The sequence below is a fragment of the Quercus suber genome, unplaced genomic scaffold (genome assembly GCF_002906115.3).
Source record: "Quercus suber isolate HL8 unplaced genomic scaffold, Cork oak 2.0 scaffold_16, whole genome shotgun sequence".
NCBI classification, from domain to species: domain Eukaryota; kingdom Viridiplantae; phylum Streptophyta; class Magnoliopsida; order Fagales; family Fagaceae; genus Quercus; species Quercus suber.
The window spans coordinates 626,064-643,663 of record NW_027069481.1 but is presented as its reverse complement, the minus strand read 5'-3'; the positions used below and the strand labels follow the sequence as shown (position 1 = coordinate 643,663).

Here is a 17,600-nt window from a genome sequence, read left to right as displayed (position 1 = left end):
ATCATAAACAAATTTATCATGCGCAATGCGCGGGTCTGCAGCTAGTTAGAAGAAGAACAACAACATGATGACACGTGGACGCAGCTCTTATTCATCTTAGCATCACTCAAGCACTTCTCCACAATAGTGATGCACTTCCTGAATAAATCCATATTGAGTTCTGCAAATTTGGCACGGGTAATAGTTGAAAAGAAATAAATACCATTATATAAAGAGTCGACTTCAATGGTAGTATCAATTGCAGAAGAAAGAATTCTCTTTGCTTTCTCACAAGCAGTTCTCAACCTCCTAAAAGCTTTGGAATTCCCACTAATGTCCACGTTGTATTGCCTCTTAAATAGTTCAACAAAGTGCTTTACCATCCTGTTATCAAAGTCCTCACCTCTAAGGTGAGTGTCTCCAGCAACGGCCTTCACTTCAAACACACCCTTTTCAATGGTAAGTAGTGAGACATCTGCAGTACCAAAACCCAAATAAAAAATCAACACATTTCTTTTGCCAATGTTATCTGCCATCTTGTCTATATCATATGCAATGGCTGCAGCAGTTGGTTCATTGATTATACACAGGACATTTAGGCGTGCAATTCTTCCAGCATCCTTTGTAGCCTTACACTGGGAGTCATTGAAGTAGGCGGGGACAGTAACAACTACATTCTTCACAGTTGTGTCCAAGTAGGCTTCGGCTATCTCATGCATCTTTTTCAGGACCATAGATGAGATTTCCTCAGCACCAAAGTGCTTTTCTTTGCCCTTATAGTTGACCACAATCATAGGCTTGTCACCAAGATCTTTAATGACCTTGAATGGCCAGAGGTTGATCACTCTAAACCAAGGGATCATTGAATCTCCTACCAATCAACCGCTTTGCATCTGCAATACAAATACCCTATCAAGAAACAGGTACCTCAAATAGTAGAGGGAATAACTGTTAGACAAGAATGGAGCACAAGAAGCAGCAAGATTAAATATTGACCTTTTTTTACTTACAAGTATCCTTTTTGTTCGTGAATTTAAGGAATGGAAGAGGATATCCTGTAGCTCAGGAGCCTATTAAGATTTTTTAAGTAAAAAAATCAAAATTTGTCACAGGAAGCTGCTGTTGATAACATTGTGATCTAAAGTTAAAATCTTAGTTTTGATTAGAGCTGATAATACAAGTTTGAGATTTATAGACCTAACTTTAATTAAAATGTTGAAAATTACAATAACTAAAACGAAGAATTCATATTTGATTCTGAATTGGAAAACAGATATAAGTTGTTTACTATTGAAGATGTGAATTCTTATCCTCCGACATAGAACCCTGAATAGATGACGTTATGATATATGAATGCTGTTAAACATTCTTAAAGTAATTTAAGTGGTGATTATTAAGATCAAAATTTAAGAGTGATTACATACAGCCTAACATACATCCAAATATATTTTGGATTCCACAAAACTTGTTACTAGGGTCTAACCAACATAGCATGTTTTAACGGAAACGTCTAGGATATAAATCCCTTTTTTCCCAACTATTGAATTACAAACAAAAATTAATAATAATAATTATTATTATAACAATCCATACTAGCATCTTCACACTCTCTCTATGCCAAAAACCACTTTTTGAAATAGCAGTTATAAGGGTGTATGTCAGTATGTAATTGTAAAGTTTTAAATGGGAGGTGGATTCCACAAAGGATGGCCATTGTTTGAAGTTTTGAACCCCTAAATACTGACAGACCGTCAGAGACACACACACAAAATATGACAACCTCAACAAGAATGTCAAGAACATAGATTGATACTGGTAAGTGAAAAAACACAAGTTTTAAAGAATTTATTGGAGATTACCAAAGACAGAGTTGGTGGGGTTCCTAGCAACCTGGTTCTTAGCGGCAACAACGACCAAGCTCTCCATAGGAGTGAAAGCAACGTGGGAAGGAGTGGTCCTGTTACCCTGATCATTCACTATTATCTCTACTCTTTCATTTTTCCACACTGCCACGCATGAATACGTTGTTCCCAGATCGATTCCAATTGCCGGGCCCTCTCCTTGCTTGTTGGCCATTGTCGTTCGGAACAAGTTCAAATACCGTTTTTTTTTTTTGTTTAGAACAGAACTTCAAAGGCAACCAAAATGAAGTAGAAGAATGAATGACAGTTCTCGGAAATTAAAAATGTTGATGATGGTCTCCTTTATATGCTCAAAGACACAGGCTTTTTTTTTGGGGGGAAGAAAAAGGCAGAGGCTTTTACAAAACCAAAACTATGTAATATGCTAGCACTACTTAATTACTATTTATAGTGTGTTTGGATCTCGCTTATTTGTTAAAAATTGAAAATTTATTGTTAAAACACTGTAACAAAATATTTTTTCTATTGCGGAACAATGCCATGGGAATAGTGCCATGAGACCAACCAAGTGAAACACAAACACACATAGAAAATAACTATGCAAACGCACACTTAGTATTTACTAGATGAAGGAAAAAGACAATGAGATAAAAATCTCTTTCCAAACAATTATTATTATTATTATTTTTTTTTTTTTGTCCACACACTAAAAACTTTGTTTGAACTACCTTATCAAATGGACCCTTAGTATTGAAAGGTTGTAGCTGATAATCAGGTTTTGAATTATGGACGTGTCGTTCGAAACACCCAAACCTGGCCCAATGTCTAAGCCGCTTCCCACTACCCAAATTCAACCATCCTAGAGCTACTACAAATTGTAAAATAAAATAAGACTTATTTTTTTGTTAATTTTTTTTAAGGCCGAAATATCATTTTGGTCTTATATTTTAGGGTTACAGACTTACAATCAATTTGGTCACATATTTTGGTAACAATCAATTTAGTCACTATTACACTTGATGCTAATGTGGCTAAAAATAATAATATTAAAAAATTTTAAATAAATATAAAAAAATGCTATGTCAAATTTAAAAAATCAATATTGAAAAAATATACATAGCAAAAAGACACCATAAAAAAATTAAGATCAATTTTCTTGTATTTTCTTATTTTAAGTGGATAAAGTGTGCATTTTCATAATTTAGGAAAGTAAGTGTAAAAACTAAAAAGAGTATAACTTAGGGAAGTAAGTCATATGTTTTCTCATAATTTAGGAGATAAATGTAAAATATGGTGTAATTTAAGGAAGTAAAGTGTAATTTCCCCTTAGAGTCCCAAAGAGTGCTAAACTATCTTTGTTGAAACTAATTAAAATCCACGCTTTTTTTTTTTTTTAATAAAGCAACCCAATACCAAGTAAATCTTAATTAAATTAGGTTTATTTTCTTAACAAATAATAATTAATTAGATATGTTATTTTATATGAATTCTCCAATTGAACTTTTTATTTATTAAATTTATTCATTAAAAATGTATCATACATAATTTTTTTTTTTTTTTGTGGAACTTTTTTTGTGTAACTCACAAAACCTCCAAAATGACAATATTTAGGAGACTGAATTTGGCCTAATGATGTGAGTCGTGACCATCTTCAACTATAGGACAGGCCCAAAGCTGAGATGTTCACCGAACCTAAGCATCGACAGGTTGAACTTCTAAAGGAATTAAAACCTAAAGCTGGTGTCAAAATCAGTTTAAAGCTTGCCTCGTCGAATTTGAAGCCAAAAAGAGAGTTTGAAATTGGTGTTTGATTAAATCAACATAAAATTTTTTGTTGGTTCCTCAAGATTTAGGAAGATTTTAGCTTTAAACTCTTTTTGGGTTGTGTTGTGCCTTGATTTTACTTAGTAAAGAATGCAAAAAAAAAAAAAATTTCACATCAACTGGCTTTTCTAGGTAGAACTTCTAGTTTGCCCACTTTCATTTTATTTTTACCAATTAACACTTCACACCATACAAATTCGATGGTGTAGCTAATACTGAAACAGAATTCAACAACACCAAGCTATCATTAGCTATGGGTTGATCAAGGCCTGAATCAAAATCCTTATCATTGGAACGAAAAATTAATAATAATAAAAATTAAAAAAATGTAGTAAAAATAGTAACATAGTGTGAACCATTACATCCATTTAAATGATAGGATGCTACGAGTCCAAATAACTATTCCTTTGTTGGAAGGGGTTGCCTCAAATCTATAATTGCTTTCCTTAAATCCAGATGGAATTGCAAATGCTCATGAGCCATTTCAGCTTGTCATGATACAGTTGTGAATCCCCGAGCTGGTGGTCATCTAACCATTGAATCACCTGTTCAATCGCATCTTCAATCTTTTTCTTAACTGCAGGGTCAAGCTTGGAACCAACCTTCTCATCATTATAGTATTCCTCATTTTGTAGGTAAAGTTCTCCAAAGCTTCCTTAGCCATAATCTTCTTCCTGTGATCATCATCTTCAACCTTGTATCTCTTTGCGCTCTGGACCATCCTTTCAATCTCTTCATGGGACTGTCTCGACCTATAATTAGTGATACTGATCTTCTTCATCACACCAGAGGTCATCTCCAGGGCAGAAACGTTCAAGATACCATTGACATCAATATCAAAGCAAACTTTTATTCGAGCAACACCCCTGGGTGCTGGAGGAATACCATAAAGAGAAAATGCCCTCAAGAAGTTGCTATCCGTAGTTCTTGTTCTCTCACCCTCGTAAACTAACTCAGCTACAGAAGTTTGGTAGTCATGCATAGTGCTGAAGATTCTCTCCTTCTTGGTGGGAATGGTGGTATTCCTTGGAATCAAAACAGACATCTCCTTTTCCTGATATGCTACACCAAGGGAGAGAGGGGTGACATCCATGAGTACAATGTCTTGAAGTTTCTCATTTCTCATACCAGACAAGATTGCAGCTTGAACAGCTGCTCCAGAAGCTACAGCCTCATCCGGCTTAATGCTCTGGCCCTCTGGCAAAGCTCCTCTCCATTAGAAAAAAGTACTGCAACAACTGCTGCATCTTAGGAATTCTGGAAGATCCATTCGTAACAACGACATCATGGACAGAACTCTTGTCCATCTTAGCATCAGTCAAGCACTTCTGTACAACATCAAATTACCATATTTCTGTCATTTTGATGTAAGACAAAATCTACAATTTAATTTTTGTAATTATTTAATTTTGATATTTTTATGTAAAAAATGTTATTTTAGGCTTAATTGATTTTTTTTTTTTTTTTTGGGATACAAGATAGAATTATACTTTAGCCTAATCTAAGTGTATACGTACGTGAGGCTCGCTCCTGAAAACTTGAACACCGGCCCTTGCCCCTTACAATACTTGTGGAGTGACCATGGTACCAAGGGTGTGTGGTGGTGGCTTAATTGATTTATTTTCTTGTTTTTAGGTGTTTTTAATGATTTTTAAGTCAAATTTGATTCCTATTATGGTTGGGTATTAATTAGGACTTATTTTAGATTTTTTTTTTTTTTTTTTTTTTTTTTGTCTATCAAGTTTTACAAAGCCTTTAAATAGGTCTTTAAATCTGTAAACGTTTTTCCAGTATTATTCTTTAAATAGGTCTTTAAACCTGTAAAGGTTTTTCAGTATTATTGATATTAATAAAAATTCAAACTTTTGTCTATTGTTTCTCTAATGGATTCCAACACCCTTTCTCCTTGTGGATTCAAGGACCCTTGTGGATTCAAGGAGCTCTCGTGAATTCAAGATTATTTTTAGAAGCAAACGTGTTTTGTTTCTTACTTTCTAGAAGTAGCTAGATGTGTTTTGCTTCTTGACGCTTCCCATTCCACATCAGTTAATATCAGAGCCTTGACTTATTCAGGTCTAATGGCTAGCATATGAGATGGTAGCAATTCCAGTGACAAAAAACTTAGCAAGTATTACGTGACGTACAACTAACACTCACAAATATCTTTGCTAGGGGGCTATCGTTGAAGCATGAAAACAATAGGGATAATAGTCGTGGAGACATACCTCACGGGCAACCTATTGGTAAGAAAATTTCATATAGGCTTTATAAGAGAATTGAAAGTTTTAATAGTTATCTTTATAAAGTAGATTTTCTTGATTGGTTACTTGATTTAGAGGATTTATTTGACTACGAGAATATTTGTGACGAGAGAAAAGTTAAACTTGCTTTGTATAAACTTAGAGAGTATGTCCTACGTTGGTGGGAACAAATATAGACTAATAGAATTTGACAAGTTAAAGACAAAATTCGCTCATGACCAAGGATGAAAAAAAATGCTTGCTGTCAAATTTTATCCTTTAGATTGTGATGAATTTCTGTCGTATACAAAATAAGATTATTTTTTGCCAAGAAGTTCACACTTGAATTATTTTGGAGAACTATATATTTGACCATTAAGAGAAGAATTGTTTGTTGAATACCACATTTTTCTTGAAGAAAATATAGAAGTTTATGAGGAAGTTCATGAAGATCTTATTATAAAAGAAGAACCTAAAATCAAGATTTTGGAGAAGATTAATGAGGATCATATTATAGAGAAAGATATTGAGGTCGAGATAGTAGAGACCATAAAAGAAGAAATTATAGAAGAAGTTGTCAACGATCTCAATGAAGTTAAGTTAGATGATTGCAATGTTCAAGCTCCTATTATTTTGGTGGAAGACACTGAAACAAAGTTTATTGATTTTATTGGGATGGAAAGATTTGATTTGATCATTGACACTATTTGGTAAATATTTTTAATTGCATGAAGTTCAAGGGACAAGAAGTTCAATTTGCCCAATTAATGACTTTCAAGTTTGGTAAGAATACAAAGAAGATGAAGTATTGAAAGTATTTGTTCTCTTGGCATAGAAGATTTCATATTTCAAAAATGAACTCGAGGACGAGTTTGGGGTCTGATGTAGGACAAAATCAACAATTTAATTTTTGAAATTATTTAATTTTGGTATTTTTATGTAAAAAAGTTATTTTAGGTTTAGTTGATTTATTTTCTTATTTTTAGGTGCTTTTAATGATTTTTAAGTCAAATTTGGTTCCTATGGTTAGGTGTTAATTAGGGCTTATTTTAGAATATTTTTTTTTCTATTAAGTTTTACGGAACCCTTAAATAGGTCTCCAAATCTATAAATGTTTTTCAATATTATTGATATTAATAAAAATTTAGACTTTTGTCAATTGTTTCTCTGGTGGATTCCAGAACCCTTTCTCCTTATGAATTCAAGGACCCTTGTGAATTCAAGGAACCCTCGTGGATTCAAGGATATTTTCAGAAACAAACGTGTTTTGTTTCTCGTTTTCTAGAAGTAGACGTGCTTTGCTTCTTTACGCTTATGCATCTTGCATCACATTTAAATGTTGAAAGTTTGGAGGATTGCTAGGTTCGATTAAGCAATATTCCTGCTAAACAATTTAGTTAGGCCTTTCATCTTTTTAAAGAATCAACAATTTAGTTAGACGGACCTACTACAATTAATTGGCTTGAATTAGACTGTTTCGGTTATCAAAGTTTTACAATACAAGCGGATGGCAATATCTAGAAACAAAATGGCATAAGATAATGGGCAAATGAGAAACATGGTAGGGTGCAGGAATTTATTGTGCTCCTGGATCTCTGAATAAGTATCCGTTATTAATGCTAAGGCCAAACATTTTTCACCTTTCACTCACAAAAAAATAAAAAAAATAAAAAACTGTTTTCACCTTTGTATGTGATAAGTTGTGATTGGAGTTAATATTTTTACATTACTCCACCATAGATTGCATACACATCGCAACAATCCACATTAGCAGTTGTGAAATTTTTCTCCCTAAACTAATGATCCATTTGGTATTAATGTAGGAAGTGGAACGAAGCTGTAAAGGTTTAGTACTAGATCATTTTTTATCTAAAGATTTCTAACTAAAACGAGTTTTAGCCTTTAGAGCAATATTAAAGTATTTTAAATTTATTTAAAGCTATTTGGTAATCAATCGCTAAAAAGATTTAGGAGACGAGCAAGAAAACGCTAGAACAAAATTTAGTCAAAATAGTAACACTGGTGACATAGTTTGAAGTTCCAATACATCGTGCTACGACAAACTCTTTAACTGTCATCTTTGTGTAGAATGGGATTGCAGATACTCTTGAGCCATTTCAACTTGTCCTGATATGGCTTTAAATCCATGACCTGGCGGTCATCTAATGACCATTCAATCACCTGTTCAACAGCATCTTTAATCTCTTTCTGAACTGCAGGGCTAAGCTTGGCACAAATATTCTCATCATTGACAGCATTCTTCATGTCATAGGCATAGTTCTCCAAATCTAACTTAGCCTTAACCTTCTTCATGTGATAGTCATCTTCAGTCTTGTATCTCTCCGCGTCCTGGACCATCCTCTCAATCTCTTCATTGGATAGTCTTCACTTGTCATTGGTAATAGTGACTCTCCTTTTCACACCAGTGGTCTTCTCCTCCGCAGAAACATTCAAGACACCATTGATATCAAGATCAAAACAAATAATTACCTTTCCAACACCCCTGGGTGCTGGAGTAATGCCACAAAGATCAAATTCTCCCAAAAAGTTGTTATCACAACATCTTGCTCTCTCACCCTCATAAACTGAAATATTCATAACAGTCTGGTTGTCCGTGAGGGTATGGAACAACCCTCCTTCTTGATGGGAATGATGGTATTCCTTGGAATCAAAACAGACATCACCTGTCCTTCAATCTCTGTACCAAGGGACAGAGGAGTGACATCTAAGAGCGTGATGTCTTGAATTTTCTCATTACCCGTTCCAATCATGATAGCAGCTTGAACAGCGGCTCTATAAGCAACAGCCTCATCTGGATTAACGCTCTTGCAGAGCTCCTTCCCATCAAAGAAGTCCCGTAACAACTGCTGCACCTTGGAGATTCTGGAAGAACCACCCGTAAGAACAACATCATGGACACAACTCTTGTCAATCTTAGCATCAACCAAACACTTTTTCACAAGCTCAATACACTTCCTGAACAAATCCATGTTGAGTTCCACAAATTTGGCACAAGTAATAGTTGAAAAGAAATCAATACCATTAAATAAACAATCAACTTCAATGGTAGTCTCAATTGCAGAAGAAAGAATCCTCTTTGCTTTCTCACAAGCAGTTCTTAACCTCCTAAGACCTCTGGAATCTCCACTAATGTCCACCTTGCGCTGCCTCTTAAATATTTCAACATAGTGCTTTAACATTCTGTTATCAAAGTCCTCACCTCCAAGGTGAGTGTCTCCAGCAACGGCCTTCACTTCGAAGACACCCTTCTCAATGGTAAGTAGCGAGACATCAGCAGTACCACCACCCAAATCAAAAATCAACACATTTTTTCTTGCCAATGCAACCAGACTTCTCAAGACCATATGCAATAGCTGCAGCAGTTGGTTCATTGATTATACGCAGGACATTCATGCCTGCAATGCCTCCAGCATCCCTTGTGGCCTTACGCTGGGAGTCATTGAAGTAGGCAGGGACAGTAACAACTGCATTCTTCACAGTTGTGCCCAGGTAGGCTTCAGTCATCTCACGCATTTTTTTGAGCACCACAGATGAGATTTCCTCAGCAGCAAAACGCTTCTCTTCACCCTTATATATAGTTGACCACAATCATAGGCTTATCACTAGGACCTTCAACGACCTTAAATGGCCAAAGGTTGATATTGCTTTGAACCAAGGGATCACTAAATCTCCTACCAATCAACCGCTTTGCATCTGCAATACAATACCCTCTTAAGAAAAAGATACTTCAAATAGAAGAGGAAAAAAAATTATAAAACAACAATGAAGCAGAAGAACCAGGAGGTTCTGCTTTTCCTGATTTAATAGAATTGAGATTTCCTTCAAAAAAAAAAAAAAAAAAAGAGACAAGAACCAGAAATTAAGTATTGATTCTTTGTTGACAACTATATTTAATTCGTGAATTAAGGGAATGAAAGAGGACATTTTGTAGTTCACATCATAAGACTAATAAAAATATAAAATAACAAGGGAGGAAGCAAAAAAATTTGGCACATTAAGCTACTCTTGATAACATTGTGATTTCACTTTAAAATTTTAAATTTGATTAGAGCTAATTATACACAAGTTTGGAAATTTTTAAACGGAGAACTTGTATTAAAATCTTGACTCACAATTACTGAATAGACTTAAAAATTGATGCATATAATAGAGAACTTTAATTAAAATCCTGATAATTACAATTACTAAAGCGAAAAGACATCATAATTAATGCATGTAATGGAAAAGGTTGTAGCATACTCGTACTCATACCTTTCCAAGTTAGTTCATCACTTCGTTAAATCAGTTTGACTATTGAAGTTGTGAATCCTATTAATAACATTCTTAAAGTGATTTAAGTGGAGGAAAATTTATCTTCTGCTGTGAACTAAAAAAAAAAAAAACCATATTTTGGCTAAGAAGGTTTTTTTCCTAACCCTCGCAAAAAAAATAATCCATGTAAAATCAAGAGCCAAGAGGACAGGGATAGACAAACGCAATATATAATATATGACTACCAAGAGTATAAATTGATGCCGGTTAGTCCAAACCAAGTTTTTATCTTTTTATCTTTTTTTTTTTTCCTTCTTCTAAAAAAAAAAAGCAAGGTTTTTTTCAAGATTACCGAAAACGGAGTTGGTGGGGTTCCTGGTGACCTGGTTCTTGGCGGCAACACCCACCAAGCGCTCCATAGGAGTGAAAGCAACATAGGAGGGAGTGGTCCTGTAACCTTGATCATTCAATATTATCTCTACTCTTTCATTTTGCCACACTACCACACACGAGTACGTTGTACCCAGATCGATCCCAATCACCGGACCCTTTCATTTTATAAGAAAATCTAGAAACTGCCTTGAGAGGAAAAGAACTGATTCCTTTGATTAATTGGAAAAAAATGAAATTGAATTATTAAATTACACTGAGACTCTGTTTATATACACGCGCTAACAGAGCAAGGAGGGAAAAAACTAATCTAACTAACTTTTAACAAACTAACCAATTCTGATATTACAGCTGTACAGCACTATTCACTCTCACGTGTCTACTTCCTCACGTGCCAATCACTTATGTGGAACACTGTCGTTTGCCTTCAATTTTCCTTTCTTTCTTTTTCTTATACACTCTGTTGTTTTTATCATCATTACATCTGAGTTGTTCTTCTTTCTTTGCTTCTGTATTTTTTCGCTTCATTCCCTCTTTCTCAATTGCACATTCAACACTCCCCCTCAAGTTATGATTCACAAAATCATTGACTTGATTTGAAGTCTTCAGATTTGGGGAGAAAATATCAATCAAACCCAAACAATTTATCAATCTGCTAAAGGCTGGAAGTCCTAAAGCTTTGGCAAAAATGTCTGCTATTTGAAACTGACTTGAAACATGAAAAGTTTTAATCACACCTTCTGTTATCTTGTCCCTGACCAAATGGTAGTCAACCTCTATGTGTTTGTTCGCTCGTGGAAGATAGGATTGGCTGCTATATGTAATGCATCTTGATTGTCACAAAAGAGCTGAGCACTACGTGGATGATCAACCCTTAAATCTCTTAGTAATTGAAGAACCAACACAATTTCACAGGTTGTTGTAGCCATTGATCTATACTTTGCCTCTGTTGATGATCTAGACACTGTACTTTGTTTTATGGACCTCCATGAGATTAATGAATCTCCTAAGAACACACTGTAACCTGTAATTGATCTTCTGGTATCAGGGCAACCTGCCCAATTAGCATCGCAGAAGGCTTTCACTTGCATTGTGGAGTTACTGGAGAAAAATAGTCCCCTGCCTAGAGTGCCCTTCAGATATTGTAGTACTCTATTAACTGCTAGCATGTGAGGTTCTCTTGGTTCAGCTAGAAACTGACTCAACCTATGCACTACATAAGTGATGTCAGGTCTGGTTAGAGTGAGGTAAAGTAAACTTCCTATTAACTTTCCATACTGACTTGCATCCGGAAGCAAGTTTCTCACATCCTTTGAAAGGTGCAAATTTTGTTCCATTGGAGTTCTAGGTGGTTTAGACCCCAAGAAGCCTGTATCTTGCAAAATTTCCAAACAATACTTCCTTTGATTCAAACTTATTCCTCTGTCACTTCTAGCAACTTCCAATCCCAGAAAATACTTCAATAAACCTAAGTCTTTTAGGCCAAATTTAGTGTCAAGCAATTTCTTTAAGTCAGCAATGCAGCTAGGATCATTGCCAAGGAGCAGAATATCATCTACATATACTAGCAAGGCAGTGAAAGAGGCACCTTTAGAGTATGTAAAGAGAGAGTAATCTGCCTTGGATTGGACAAAACCAAAATTCAACAAGGTGGAAGAGAATTTTGCAAACCACTGCCTTAAGGCTTGTTTCAAGCCATAGAGACTCTTGTTGAGTTTACAAACCAAAAGACCATAATTTGAGGAATTTGAAGTAGGAATACACTCCCCCTTGCTATGAAAACTAGGTGGAAGGCTCATATAGACCTCTTCATCCAAATCACCATAGAGGAAGGCATTGTTCACATCCATTTGGTGAAGAGCCCATCCTTTCACAGTAGCTAAAGACATAACCATTCGGACAGAAATAGATTTTGCCAAGACCTTCCCTCTGTGTATACCCCTTTGCAACTAAGCGAGCTTTATGCCTCTCAATGGAGCCATCAGACTTATACTTTGTTCTATAAACCCATTTGTAGCCAATGGGGATCTTACCAGGAGGAAGAAGGGTTAAAGACCAGGTGTTAGTAAGTTCAAGGGCTGCAATTTCTTTATCCATAGCAGCCCTCCAATCAGGGGATTGAACAACCTCATGGAAAGAAGTAGGGTCTGAGCAGGTTAAATCAACAGCCATGACAAACTGTTTGTAGTGTTTAGTAAGGTTTGAATAAGTGAGACAAGCAAATATGTCATAAGGGAGGCCAGTGGAACGTTTGGAAGGGTTGGAAGTGACAGATTTGCATGAGTAGTCTTTTAGGTATGTTGGAGGGTTATGTGATCTGGTGGATTTTCGAAGGGGTAAGGGAGAATTTGGTCTAGTAACAAACATAGGTACAGGATCATGCTCAGAATCAACAATATTAGGAGTGACATGTGGAAATGGTGAAGGTGATTGAGGATTAGGAAGAAGGCTAGGAGCCTGATTTGCAGAAATGGTGTTTGCAGAATCAGGGAGTACAATTTCATCCTCAATGAAAAAATCAGAATCTGAAATGGGAGAATCAGGAACAGAAAGAGGCAAAACAAAAGAAGTTGAATCAAAAGAGGAAGGATCAATGTGAGGTTCAGAGGAAGAAAAACCAGAAGCAAAAGGGAATAGATTTTCATAGAAAACCACATCTCTAGAGATAAAAATGGAATTTGTTGCCAAATCCATGACTTTGTACCCTTTAACACCACTGGGATATCCTAAAAAAACACATTTTCTAACTCTTGGTACAAATTTGTGTCTGTTTTGACAGATAGTAGAAGTGAAGCATAGGCAACCAAAAATTCTGATGTGATCATATGAAGAAGATGTTTGAAAAAGCATTTCAAAGGGGGTTTTGTTTTGTAAATGTTTGGAAGGTAACCTATTGATGAGATATACAGCAGTAAGAATACAATCTCCCCACATTTTCAAAGGCAAGGAAGAATGAAATCTCAAAGCTCTTGCAACATTTAAAATGTGTTGATGTTTTTTCTCAACAATTGCATTTTGTTGAGGGGTCTCAACACAAGTTAATTGATGCAAAATACCTTTTGATTTTAAAAAAATCTTTCATAAAAAACTCTGTGCCATTATCACTTCTAAGGCACTTAATCTTTGTATCAAATTGAGTTTCAACCATGTTAGAGAATTGTTCAATAAGAGCATGTGTTTCTAACTTAGATTTAAGTAAATAAACCCAAGTGCATCTAGAATAATCATCCTCAATGGTGAGAAAGAACTTGTAACCTTCAATAGTTGGAACAGAAAAGGGCCCCCAAAGATCACAATGTATAAGATCAAATAGACAATGGGAGACATGAGTGCTATAAGGAAAAGATAACCTCTTTTCTTTAGCAAAATGACAAATGTCACAACAGGCTATTTTATTTAAGTTCAAACTAGATACAGATTTATTAAGGACAATTTTGCATATGAAGGATGCCCTAAACGAAAATGCCACAAATCAGCATTATTGACAGAATTGGTGACAGAAGGAATTGAAACAGATTTCTGTGAAGAGGCAGCAAGACTAGATGATGAAGGAATTGAAACAGGTTTCTATGAAGAGGCAGCAAGACTAGATGATGAAGGAATTGAAACAGGTTTCTGAGGACTTTCTTGCAGAAGATAAAGGCCTTTTGTTGCTTTACCCAGTCCAATCATGTTCCAATTGGCCAGGTCCTAGATAAAGTAAAAAGAACCAAAGAATATAAGGCAACAAAAACAAGTTTTAGTGAGTTGAGTGACTGATATGAGATTAAAAGTAAAGGAGGGAACACAAAGAACTCCATAGAGAGTAAGTTGATCTGAGATATGGACTGTCCCTATATGAGTAACTAAAGCCTTTTCTCCATTTGGCAAGTAAACAAAGGTGTTAATGGTGGGAGTGATAGATGACAAGCATGATACTGAATGGACCATGTGATCTGAGGCACCAGTGTCAATGATCCATTCATTTGCTTTATGAGCATGCCTATTAACTATATGGGCAGAAAAAATTGAATGGGAAAAATTTGGGGGCAGCCAGAAGGGATTACCTGAAAAATTTGCAAGGTAAGGTGTGGAAGAACTAGCCCCTGCAGTAGCATTAGCACCACTCAATGGAGATAGAACTGAGGCAGGTTGGTGAGAAGGTTGAGAGTGGGCATTGGACTTAGAAGCAAGGAAGGAAAGCAGCTGCTCACACTAACTCTGAGTGATGGGACATTGAGGTGCATTGAATTAAGGCTGTGACATGATCAGTTAAGGAGCATAATGCATCTGATCAGGTTGGTTAGCAAAGCTTTGCATAGGTTGAGAAACAACATTCCCAAAACCATCATTGTTGCAAAAAAAAAACTTCCATACGAGCCATTGGCATTGCTAGAAACTTGATTAGCAAATGCCTTTCCTTTGTGTTTATATCCTGGAGGGTACCTATGCAGTTTGTAACACTTATCTGCTATATGACCAATAATTCCACAGTAAGTGCATACAGACCTCTCCTACCTTGAATTGCCATTCTTTCCACTTTGATTGCCATGAGTCACACCCTAGTTCCAGCCTTGATGAACCTGATTCCATCCTTGATGACCTTGGAATCCCTTTGAATTGGAATTATTAACATATAAGGCTGTTGGTTCGATGACCAAATCAGCTTGACCAACTTGACTGCGTTTTTCTTCTTGCAAGATTAAAGAATGTGTCTTGTTCAAAGCAAGTAATGGCTCAGTAATCAAGATCTGACTAGTAACAATGGAATAACTGTCATTGAGTCCCATAAGAAATCGAAAAACTTGATCCTTTTGTTGAGCACACAGTTGATTTCTTTAGGAACCACAAATGCACACACAAGTGCAAGTAGAAAAAGATTGATAATGCACAAGTTCATCGCATAAAATCTTAAATTTTGTGAAATAGGAACTCACCGATAAAGAACCTTGTGAAAGCTTCGAAATTTCTTTCTGAATTTCAAAGAATCTAGGAATGTTTGGTTGAGAGAACCTATCACGCATGTCAATCCACAATTCCCTCGCAGCATGAATGTACATGACATTGGTAGCTAGATCCTTGCTCAAGGAATTCACCATCCATGAGAGAATGGTGGTGTTTGCCCCATGCCATGCATTGTACAAAGGATGAGAGAGATCAAGTGTGGAGATTGAACCATTAAGAAAGCCAAATTTATTTCTACCACTGAGAGATAGAAACATAGCCCTTGACCAACTGAGATAATTTTTTGGACCAATCAACGGTTGGGAAACCAGAACAACATCAGATGGTGGAATGAAATAAGGGCTTGAAGGATTGGTACTGGCATCATCCATTGAAGGAGCTTGATTAGATGATCTGTGATTCATATTATCAGAAGTGTTTGGAAGAGTTTCAGAGTCTGAAGCAGTGTTAGAGGGAAGCCATTGATGAGCTATTCAAGCTCTGATACCATATAAGAAAATCTAGAAACTGCCTTAAGAGGAAAAGAACTAATTCCTTTGATTAATTGGAAAAAATGAAATTGAATTATTAAATTACGCTGAGACTCTGTTTATTTACACGCGTTAACAGAGCAAGGAGGGAAAAAACTAATCTAACTAACTTTTAACAAACTAACCAATTCTGATATTACAGCTGTACAGCACTATTCACTCTCACGTGTCTACTTCCTCACATGCCAATCACTTATGTGGAACACTATCGTTTGCCTTCAATTTTCCTTTCTTCTTTTGCTTATACACTCTGTCGTTTTTATCATCATTACATCTGAGTTGTTCTTCTTTCTTTGCTTCTGTATTTCTTCGCTTCATTCCCTCTTTCTCAATTGCACATTCAACACCTTTGTTGGACATTGTCCAGCGGAACCACAAGTTCTAATCTTTTATAAATTTTTTTCAAAAAAAAGTAGATGAATGAATACTATGAGACACTTCAGCAATGAAAAAGTTGAAGACGGTCTATATATGCTTAAAGGCGGAGGCTTTTCTCTTTAAAAGATAAAAACGGCGAAGGCTTTTTATAAACCAAAAGGATGTAGATGAAAGAAGACTATGAGGCACTTTGCATTGAAACTTGAAAGGTTGAAGACAGCCAAATGTCTGCACTAATTTTTTTTTTCTTTTTTTTTTTAATTTCTTTACGGTGATGTCCACCGATTGGGTTCGGTCCAGCTGAAGGATTTTTCAATATAACTCATTACGGTAAGTTTTTTAAAATCTCAATCCAACTCAACCCATCAAAAGGTACAACCCAACCCACATTAGACCTATGGGTTAGAAAGTTAAAATAAAAAATAACAATAATAATAAAAAATAAAAAATAAAGCAATATTACAAACGTTTGTTATCCCATGCCATCTAAAAATTCTAAATATATAGTAGCATCACCATAAACAAATTATTATATTAATACATAATATCAACCCAAATGACATTTAGTTAGTAAGAAATCAAATAGTTCTGTCTCAACTTAGTTAAGAAACTAAATAAATTTGAAATAGTTTTATGGTTGGTAGGATATCAAATGGTTCTATCCCAATTTTGTTGAGAAATAAAATAAACATAAATTAGTTTTTCTAATTTATTAAAGGAGAGGGGCAAAATAGTAACTAAAAATATAATATATATATATATATATATTCAACATAAGTGGGTTGTGTCACGTTAGGCAGATTTGTGAATCTTATTAAAGGAGAGGGGCAAAATAGTAACTAAAAATATAATATATATATATATATATATTCAACATAAGTGGGTTGTGTCACGTTAGGCAGATTTGTGAATCTATTAACCCCAAACCCAACCCAATCCGCAACCAAAAAAAAAAAAAAAAAAGGCAATTCAACCCAACCCATCAATCCCTAAAAATTAACCTAACCCATCGGATTCAAATAGTTTTAGCGAATCAATGGGTTGGTTGCACATACCCTAATTCTAACACTACAAACTAATTTCAATCACTCCATTTGTACCCTGATTCTCAAAGAAGAAAAAAATATCTCTTTTTGTACCTAAAAATCCTAGCATCCCTATTCTAAGGAATATGATGCTTG

The 17,600-nt window shown here is 35.4% G+C and overlaps 3 pseudogenes; all 3 read right to left on the bottom strand.

The window, feature by feature from the left end:
* Positions 1-41: 41 nt before the first annotated feature.
* On the bottom strand, positions 42-2,055 carry LOC112027648 (heat shock cognate 70 kDa protein-like; annotated as a pseudogene).
* A 2,002-nt stretch (positions 2,056-4,057) lies between these two features.
* On the bottom strand, positions 4,058-5,242 carry LOC112027647 (heat shock 70 kDa protein 4-like; annotated as a pseudogene).
* A 2,719-nt stretch (positions 5,243-7,961) lies between these two features.
* LOC112027646 (heat shock cognate 70 kDa protein 2-like) lies at positions 7,962-13,261 on the bottom strand (annotated as a pseudogene).
* Between the last annotated feature and the right edge of the window lie 4,339 nt (positions 13,262-17,600).